A 10,140-nucleotide genomic window follows, 5' to 3' on the forward strand; every position below is an offset into this window, starting at 1 on the left:
TTGGTGGATCTGTGTATGAAGAAGCTACAAAGTGCGAGCCAGCCCCCGATTGTTCTAGGATCGTTCTTTTTCTTCTTTTTTCCTCTCTAAGTGGGCAAGGTCCTCCTTTTATATCTCAAGGGGATACCACATGCACCATCTCTCCCTCTCTTTCTTTTGTGTGGGGACTCATCCTCTCTTCCCTCCAACTTGACTTCTCTTCATTAATGGACGGAGATTTGTATGGCTGCCGTCCGAATGACCTTCTGATGGGACGGCCCATACCTACCTCCACTTCCGCCGGAAGCAGGCGCGACGTGGGAACATGGCTGTCTGCTGACGACATGACCATTGTTAGACCGGTCACAAATCGGTCATTCTTGTCCACCACGTGTCAGTTTAACAATCTGCATGTTCGCCCTTCTTCATACAATATCTTGCCTGTAATGGTTAGGATGAAGCCTGGCATATATCTGACCGGAACCAACGTGCCATCTCCAGGAGCTAACACGCCGGCTCCGGCTAGGGACGAGTGCTTGGAGGCTCTCGTCCTGACGGGATGGGGCAAGGCGTGCGTCAGACCGCCTGTCGCCACCTAACCCACGATCTGACCGGTCTGTGACTGGTCACTGACCGGATAAACGAGCGCGCTGCACTGCGTTACATGCGGCGTGACGCGCTCGTCCAAACCGCAATAAATGTGGTTAGGTGAGCCCCGCTATGCTCACCTACCCCATATACGCGGCGCAAAACCCACAAGGGGTCGGGGCGCCTCGGCCCTCGGGGCCGAGACGGGAGCGGTCCGACCCCTCGGGGAGACAAAGAGAAGGGCGGCCGTATCACCCTCGGGCCCGACCCCCCCGAGGGTGCCAGGCCACGTGGGCGATTGTGTCTGCCTCAAGCCTCTAGCCATGATACTCCCGGTCCCATGTCACCGACACAACGGATGAAAGTTATTTTAATCGTATTATTGTTAGAATTTTTTTCCTAAAAAGTATATGAAATTTTTAATTTAATAGTATTGGTATCTAATTCGGAACCTTTATTGGGATGATGCCAGCATCTTGTATGTTGCTTTCTTATGGCTTGGCGAGAATTCTGAAGTAATTAGGAGTCCGACTCTCATCCTAAGTTAGCATGTGAATTTTTTAAAAAGGTTCATTATATAACTTCTTATGTATTTCCAAAGGGACTATCTAAAAACTGCTGCAAGTTTTTTAGGAAAAAAAATTAAATATAACTATAGTATAATTGTATTATAATTCCATTGTAACTATAATATAACATGTATATAAGTATTAGAATAATATATGTGTCGACGTTTGATATCACGACTACGGTATTTTGCATAGTATGCAGATCGTTGGTACCAGGGTATGTGCGAGATTGAAGTAAAAGAGATGGAGACAAGGATTTTTATACAAGTTCGTGAATCTGACAGGTATTAACCTACTCCTGTTGGCCGAAGCTAGTGTTGCTCATTTATTCATCTGAATCACACAAGTACAATAATTGGGATAACCCATGCGGCATGGATAACCAACTCGTAGTCAACGACAGGGTAGTCTTCCTCCTCGAATCCACACTCGGCCAGATCAGAGATAGCGCTAGATCCCTCTTGTTGGCCTCCCCAGACACCATATTAGGTTTGTCTAGGCTTATCTCTGATGTCGATATCCGGCGGCTTGTCTTGGCGTGTGTTGGCTTGTATTGATCTATGTTGATCAGTTGCTGTTGCGTGCCCTCTCTCCCACTAGGGGGTCTTGTATTTATACCCATAGATGCCCCATTATCCAAGTAGTACTAGGGAGACCAATATTGATACAATCCGGATAGTCCTTGTCATTTCCATATAGAACTATTTGTTCTTCCTTATCCGGAACTCCTTCTATATACGAGGTATGATTCCGTATAAGACTTAGTACATGGTGGACCCTGCCGAGCTTAGTCAACTACTATTAGGTATGTGGTATCCATAACAATGATAATATGCAACTTTATATCTAACTTATATAGATATTACAATGTAGTTACAGTGCAGCTATGCTGTAGGTACAATGTAACTATAGTGTAATTGCATTGTAGTTACACTATAACTACACTATAGTTACAGTCCACTAATGCACCATCATATCAAATTGATGGAGAAAATTTCTGGCCTAAAATCCTAACCATCGAAATAAAAAGGGTGAATAACCAACATGGTCCTTCAACTTTCGATTAAGGATTTAGTCCCTGACATTTCGTATTGTCCAAACAAATCCCTAAAATTCATTGTGTGATTTACTATAGTCCTTGGACCCTCTAAAAATGACATGTGTACATGCCGCATCATCTATGCATGCAAATTAAATTTTTAAATGTCCATTATACCCTTACGTTTTCACAGGAAATAAAGAAAAACTATTGAGAAAACAAAAGGGTTTTGACCATTGCCAAAAAGATATAGCATTGGTAACCACATTGTTTTATGATTGCATCTTCGTATTTTTCCCTTTGTTTTTATTTTCTTTTTTTTTCAAGAAAATGTAAGGTTAAAATTGACATTTAAATGTTTAACTTTACATGCATGAATGACGCGGCATTTTCACGTGGCGTTTTAAGTGGGTCCAAGGACTATGTTAAGTCATGTGATAATTTTTAAGGACATGTTTGGACATTATGAAACATCAAGGACTAATTCGACATCTAAGCAAAAGTTGAAGGACTAAACTGCATATTCACCCAAATAAAAAGGATGATCAGATTGTTGGAGACATGCTACGAGGATTTATACATGATCAGCTCGTAGGGCGCCGCTTGGTCAGACTTGACAATGAAGAAAATTACTTATTTTTCCGTGTCATAATTTTTAAGGACATATTTGGACATTATAAAACATCAAGAACTAATTCGACCTCTAAGCAAAAGTTGAAATACTAAACTGCATATTCACCCAAATAAAAAGGATGATCCGATTGTTGGAGACATGCTACGAGGATTTATACATGATCCCAGCTCGTAGGGTGCCGCTTGGTCAGACTTGACAACGAAGAAAGTTACTTATTTTTCCGCGTCATATATAGTTTCATGCGATTAACACCCGTGATGTACTTTAATTTGATACATTTTAACCTGAGACGTATAATAGCTATTTGGTGGCTTGAAAATATGAGCGATTTTCCAGGGAAAATCTATCGAATAATTTTTAGATAGTCCTTTTGAGAATTGCAAAAAAAAGTGTCGTAAATTTTTTAGAGCATATAGACTGATAATAGACAAGGTACTTAATGACAATTTCTTTTGGAACATATATATACAGCTGCAATATAATAGTAACAATTACATCTATACCAACCTAGTAATATAATCTTGGTGGACGAGGTTCGCCATCCTTCAACATAGGGGAGACCTTGCAAAGGAATGGCCCCTGTGGCTGGCCATGTACCACAGCCGTGCGCCACAGCATCACAGGTAGTTGACCGCAGCAATCATCCAATCTCACCTGCACCTCCAACGACACCCGCTCGTGCCGCCGCCGCTGGCTCTCCATACGCTCGTAGAGCTCGCTGGGTATCCCCAGTCCGTCGCTGGTCGCCACGATTGGCACGGAGCTGACCACCTGCCCCGGCACGCAGAACCCGCCGGGGAGGTCGACGTGGCCGAGCTGCACGCCTGCGTACGACACCGCCGCGCTGGCTCGGCTGGTGCAGAACGGCCGGCGCGTGGCTTCGTTATCGACGCGGAGGGTGACGTTGAAGACGGGCGCGGCCAACGCGCTGGGGCCCCTCTCGAGCCCCTCGATGCCGGGCACCTTCACCCAGAAATCGGGCGTCTTGTAGCCGTATACGCTAGCCCAGCACCCGTACACCGGGAGCGCTAAGCAAATCGCCATAAGGATCACCGTGACAGCGCATTGTATATGCGGATGGCCGTCCAGGCAATCGCGGCGGCGATCCTCATCTTCAACGAGGCCGGCGCCCATGGGTGGCAAGTAGATGAGACCTCGGCGAACAGGAGAGGCAGGGAGATATAGATCGAAATCAATCGAGGACGTAGCGTACCAGACTTGGCTTTTGATGGGTACACGTACGTTTGTTATTGCAAAAAGTAGATCGAGCACGTTAATTTGTTTGTTCATGGTTATCATGGTAGTAGTTCGCAAGGGACAAGAACTTCTATGCACAAACGTAATCAAGGCCATAATTCGGTTGGAACTGATCAAATCAATCATCGACTCCGATACAAACTGATCGTTTGAAATTATCCCATGCCGCCAAATCGCCAATACGGCAATACCACGGTAACAAAATAAACCAATTACAATAACTCAAACCACGGGCAAGCCGACGAGTCGGATCCTTGCTCATCCAACGTAACTTTACAAATAATTAATCTGTCAGGAACGTGTCTGGCAGCGTAGGCTGGCGAGGTGACTTCGTCGAACGCCTTCACGTCGATGTCGAGCACCAGCGCGCCCGACGAACGCCACTCCGAGGCCATGCGGCCGCGGAGGCGCTCCGACAGCCCCACGCCCTGGCCCCGCGCCACCACCTCCACGTCCCTCTCCCGCCGCCCCGCCGCGCAGTCGCGCGGCTCCGCGTGCGCCCACCCGAGAGCCACGCCCGAGTACAGCACGGTCACGGCCGCGCGGTCGACGCACGCGCCGTTCGCCGTCCCGAGCGTCACCCTGAACGCCGGCGAGACAGCGGCGCCCGCGCTGCCCGGGTCGATGCCCTCGTAGCCGGCGATGCTGACGGAGAAGGCGTCGTGGTCGTGGTAGTACCTCCCGCCCAGCGTGGGCGTCGCCGCCGGCCGCGTCGTGGTGGAGAAGAAGGCGAACGTGGAAAGGAACATGGTTAGCCCCAGCAAACCAAGTGTCCACAGGAGGCAAGCTTGGGAGCAACGACGGCCAGACGCCTCGTCGTGTTCGCGCAGATCGCCCTGGAGAGCATGGTATGGCGCCGCGGCCTCCGCAGCTTGGAGGTCGAGGTCTTCCCCATGAGCCATGATTAGCATGCAATTAGCACGTTCAACAATGCTACCAGGTTTACGTTCGACTGGAGATTTTATAGTAGAGTCCAAGAAAATTAGGGTCTATTTAGCCGGTTTTATATTCGATTCCGTGATTAGTTCCGAACTTCCGATCGATCGAACAACAATTTGATTCCATCCATGTATGGAAATCCTTCCCCTTGCGATATATGATTACCGCAACCATATACCTCAAGACGTGCTACAAGTTAACGTGTGTACCAATCAGAGTCGGGACCAACTTACCAAGGCGTCCAGAGTTTCTTGTGCCATGGCGTTTTACTAACCAAAGTCCTGAGTTCTGGGTGAAGCCGTGAAGGTACCCCGACATCGAGGCCTCGAGGGGCTCGAGACGGACACACACGTTTCCATCGGCGCGGCCGCACCTCACAATTCACAAAGCAAAGGTATAGTACAACAGTAAGCCAGCTATAACCACATATTGAGAAAAAAAGAGAAGAGGGAGAAGAAAGCGGGTTACAGATTTGTAGCCGGCTGTAACACGGACTCCAAGACGTTATATGTGTATGAGAGGTGGAACCGAGTATTAATGGTATAGTATATTTTTATAGCTAACTATTGTATAAATGGGCTATTAGATTAGCTATAGATGATTTGGAGCCAACAGTTAGCTACACTATTAAACTTGCTCTTAGTGCGGATCGATGTGATGGCTGGATTTAAAGTAGAAATAGAAATTCCAGGGATTAATGTGAGGTAAATTTGTTTGGTTTGCTTTTGTTTTAAGGCTGTCCTCGGTAGGGAGAGTGAACTCTCCCTCCAAACACGTAAAAGGAGGTGGTTCATTAGAGTAGGTACAATAGCAGCGGGCTACAGATCGTAGCCAGCTGCAGTACGGACTCTAAGACGTAACGTGCGTATGATAGGTAGGACCATATATTAATAGTATGGTAAGCACCTATTGTATGAATTGACTATTACATTGGCTATAGATGATTTGGAGCTAGCAGTGGGCTATTCTATTAAACTTGCTCTAAGAGCAGGTACAATAGCAGGCTATAAGCCAGCTGCAGACATATTTTAAGGAGATAAATAAGGAGAGAGAAGAGCAGCGGGCTACAGATTTATAGCCAGCTGTAACACGGACTCCAAGAAGCAATGTGTGTATGATAGATGGGACCATGTATTAATACTGTAGTATATAACTATTGTATAAATGAGCTATTAGATTGGCTATAGATGAGTTGGAGCTAGTAGTTGGCTATACTGTTAAACTTGCTCTAATAGGATTTGACACCGCATCACATACACTGACCACGTGGGTGATTTGAAAGGAGAGAAATGATAAAGATCGGTTTCAACCGCCGTACTTCCTCCGTCCAAAAAAAAAAGAATCTAGAATTGGAGATGATCGTGTGATACATAATAGTACAACGAATCTGGACAACACTAAGTTAGTTTTTTATGAGACGTAGGGAGTAGGTCTGTGGCAACAACTGTTTGAAGCGATTGCGGAGGAAGCAACACAATGTCAATTACTGGAGTACTACTTCTATATAGCTGAGGTTGAAAGCTCACGCCGTGGCGCGGTGAGGTGTGTAGCGAGGTTCACCTCGAATTCGAGGTGTGATGAAATCGCGTTTTTTTGGACGAAGGGAGTAGTTTCAACTTTCACGTCATCAGCTAGTGAGAGTAGTAATCCGGCGTTGTCCTTCGGTCTCACTGTAACACTATTTGGGTCATGCACTCATGTGGGCTGGTGTCTAGTTTCATGTGACCGGTGTGGCGTGGCGTGCATGCCGAACACACGCAATCACAAACATCTCACGCATCTTTTAGGGAATAAATGAAATGATATATTTGCAAACAAAAAATAATTTATAAATATAACTTGTATACATGTTCTTAACAATTTAAAAACAAATACTGAAAAATAAATTTCGATGAAAAAACCCCAAAATCAACTCCAAAATTAAGGGTGTATTTAGTTGGGAAAAGAAAATTTTTGTGTGTCACATCGGACGTTTGACCGGATGTCGAAAGGGGTTTTCGGACACGAATGAAAAAACTAATTTCAGAACTCGTCGGGAAACCGCGAGACGAATCTTTTGAGCCTAATTAAGCCGTCATTAGCACATGTGGGTTACTGTATCACTTATGGATAATCACAGACTAATTAGGCTCAAAAGATTCGTCTCGTTATTTCCCCTATAACTGTGCAATTAGATTTTCTTTTTATTTATATTTAATACTCCATGTATGTGTCTAAAGATTCGATGTGATGTTTTTGGAAAAACTTTTTGGGAACTAAACGGGCCCTAATAGTGAAAATTTCAATTTTGGCTGATGAGCCAGCATAAGAAAAAGGTGAGGCCCAACGGTCTGATGCTCGCTTTCTCCAAACTCATCAAACGTGTATAAATAAATCGAAATAATTTGGTGATTGTATGGTGCAAATTAGCAAGTATCTCGCAAAAAGAAGAAAAACTCAACCGAGTATTCCAGTTGTACGAGGGAAAAAAAAGATAGAAGAAATTCCGATACATCAACGCAATTTTGTGGAATTTTACCAACAACATATTTAAACTACGTAAAATAAGCATGAATGTATGGTCGATATATATGGTAAGAGATACTCACATAGGTAAGGTGTGCGTCTGTACGGGTAAATGTGCTTGCGTGCATTCATAGGATGAATATATCCACATTATGAACGTCTGCATTCATACTGTGTATTTTTAAAAATATGTCCACTTGAGAATCCAAGTTCAAGTTTAAAATCTTTTTTAGATAATGGTAAAAATTCAGGTTTAAAATCTGACATGGGTTACTCATATTTATGGTTAAATTATCTTTTTAGTGATTAAAGACATACAGTACCTGTCAAGAACCAGATGTATGTGGTGATTGAAGGTGTTCATAGTGGTAAATGTGCACACATATATAAGCGTCTCGCTTTGTAACTTTCTTTTATGGAAAAAAAACATATGCGGACTTTGTTAAAAAAAATAGTACAAATGCACAATCTACCAATCTTAATATATGGACTTTGTACACAAACAACAGTAGTACAAATATACAATCTACTAATATTAATTAATCAGTTTGCAGTGTGCCTACTAATTTCTATGCGAAAGCTAAAGTTATCGGCGAAAACCAAGGGCAAGACGGCGACTCCGACCCTCGCCCATCCGTCCTCACCTTACACAGCATCACCCTGTCAGGGATGTGGTAGGTAGCGTGCACCGGGTAGGTGTCCTCGTCGAAGATCTTCACGTCGACGTCGAGCTCCAGCGCGCCCGATCGACGAGCGCCGCCATTCCGACGCCATGCGCGCGCGGAGGCGATCCGACAGCCCCACTCCCTGGCCCCGCGCCACCACCTCCACGTCCCTCTCCAAGCGCCCCGCCGCGCAGTCGCGCGGCTCCGCGCGCGCCCAACCCAGCGCCACGCCCGAGTACAGCACGGTCACGGCCGCGCGGTCCACGCACGCGCCGTTCGCCGTCCCGAGCGTCACCCTGAACTCCGGCGACACCGTGGCGGCCGGCCTGCCCAGGTCGATGCCCTCGTAGCCGGCGAGGCGCACGGAGAAGGCGTCGAGGTCGTGGTCGCGGAACATGCTGTTCCACTGCCCGTACGCCATGAGCGATAATAAGAGAGTGGCGAGGAAGGTCGCGAGTAGAAAGTACCGTAGACATGGGCGCCTGTCCAGGCAATCGCCGTGGCCGTCGTCATCTAACGCTATGCCGGCGCCCATGATCTAGCCGCTAAGACGTACTAGGATGCAGCGAGAAAAAAGTCAGGACCTGTCCTGGATTTGGTACGTTACTTATAAGACTCTGTGGGACATGGTGATCACGTTCGGTAGTGTTGCCGTTTTGTGATTGGATTCAACGACCCTATTATATTTGATCCATTGGAGATCTTGTCGAACGTAACTAGCTAGTATTAAAGCATGCATGCATGGCAGCTCATGGGCTCATGGCGATCAAGACCAGTCGAAGCAGCGGCGGCAGCGACGTACCATGCTGTCGAGGGCGCCGATCCGCGCGAACAAGAAGCGCCTGTGGTAGTCGTCGCTCCTCGCGAGCTTGCCTCCTGTGGACACTGGGTTTGCTGGGGCCAACTGTGCTGCCCTGCTGCTATCCACGAGGCCGGCCACGACGACGCTGCGCGGGAGTACGGCTACCGGAGGCCCGAAGTCTGGGTACGACCAGTCTTACCTTTTCCGTTACGAGTTACGACCAGTCTTTTATAAGTAACGTACAGGTGTACGTGCCTATCCAGGTCCGGTCCTGATACTGTTAATTTCTCGCCGCATCGTTTTAGCGGTTAGAGTCATGGGCGCCGACATGGCGGAAGATGACGACGACCACGGCAATTGCCTGGACAGGCGCCCATGTCTACGATACTTTCTACTAGCGACCTTCATCGCGACTCTCTTATCGCTCATAGCGTACGGGCAGTGGAACAGCATGTACGGCTACCGGAAGCCCGACTTCTGGGTGAAGGTGCCCGGCATCGAGGGGCTCGAGAGGGCCGGCGCGGCGGCAGCGGCGCCCGTCTTCAACTCACCCTCCGCGTCGACAACGAGGCCACGCGCCGCGCGTTCTGCGCCGGCCGGGCCAGCGCGGCGGTGTCGTACGCTGGCGTGCAGCTCGCGCACGCCGACCTCCCGGGCGGGTTCTGCGTGCCGGGGCAGGCGGTCGGCTCCGTGCCGATCGTGGCGACCAGCGACGGGGTGGGGATACCCGGCGAGCTGTACGAGCGCATGGAGAGCCAGCGGCGGCGGCGCGAGCGCGTGTCGCTGGAGGTGGAGGTGAGGATGGAGGATTGCTGCGGCCGGCTGCCTGTGACGTTGTGGTGCACGGCCGTGCTGCATGGCCAGCCAGAGGGGCCCTTCCTTTGCCCCTTCGCCTATATGGCCAAGGGTGGTGAGCCTAGGCCATGTCTTAGTTGTGGTTGTTAACTTATTATTACGGTGTTTAAGGGCATTTGCAATGTGAATATCATAATGCAACAAACTATTCTAGATAGATATATATTCACAATGTAAGTCATTCTAGCATTTTTCTACATTCATATTGATGTTAATGAATCTAGATAGATATATATGTCTAGATTCATTAATAACAATATAAATGTGAAAAATGCTAGAATGACTTACATTAGGAAACGGAGGGAGTA

This window comes from Oryza sativa, chromosome 1 (genome assembly GCF_034140825.1).
Source record: "Oryza sativa Japonica Group chromosome 1, ASM3414082v1".
NCBI classification, from domain to species: Eukaryota; Viridiplantae; Streptophyta; class Magnoliopsida; order Poales; family Poaceae; genus Oryza; species Oryza sativa.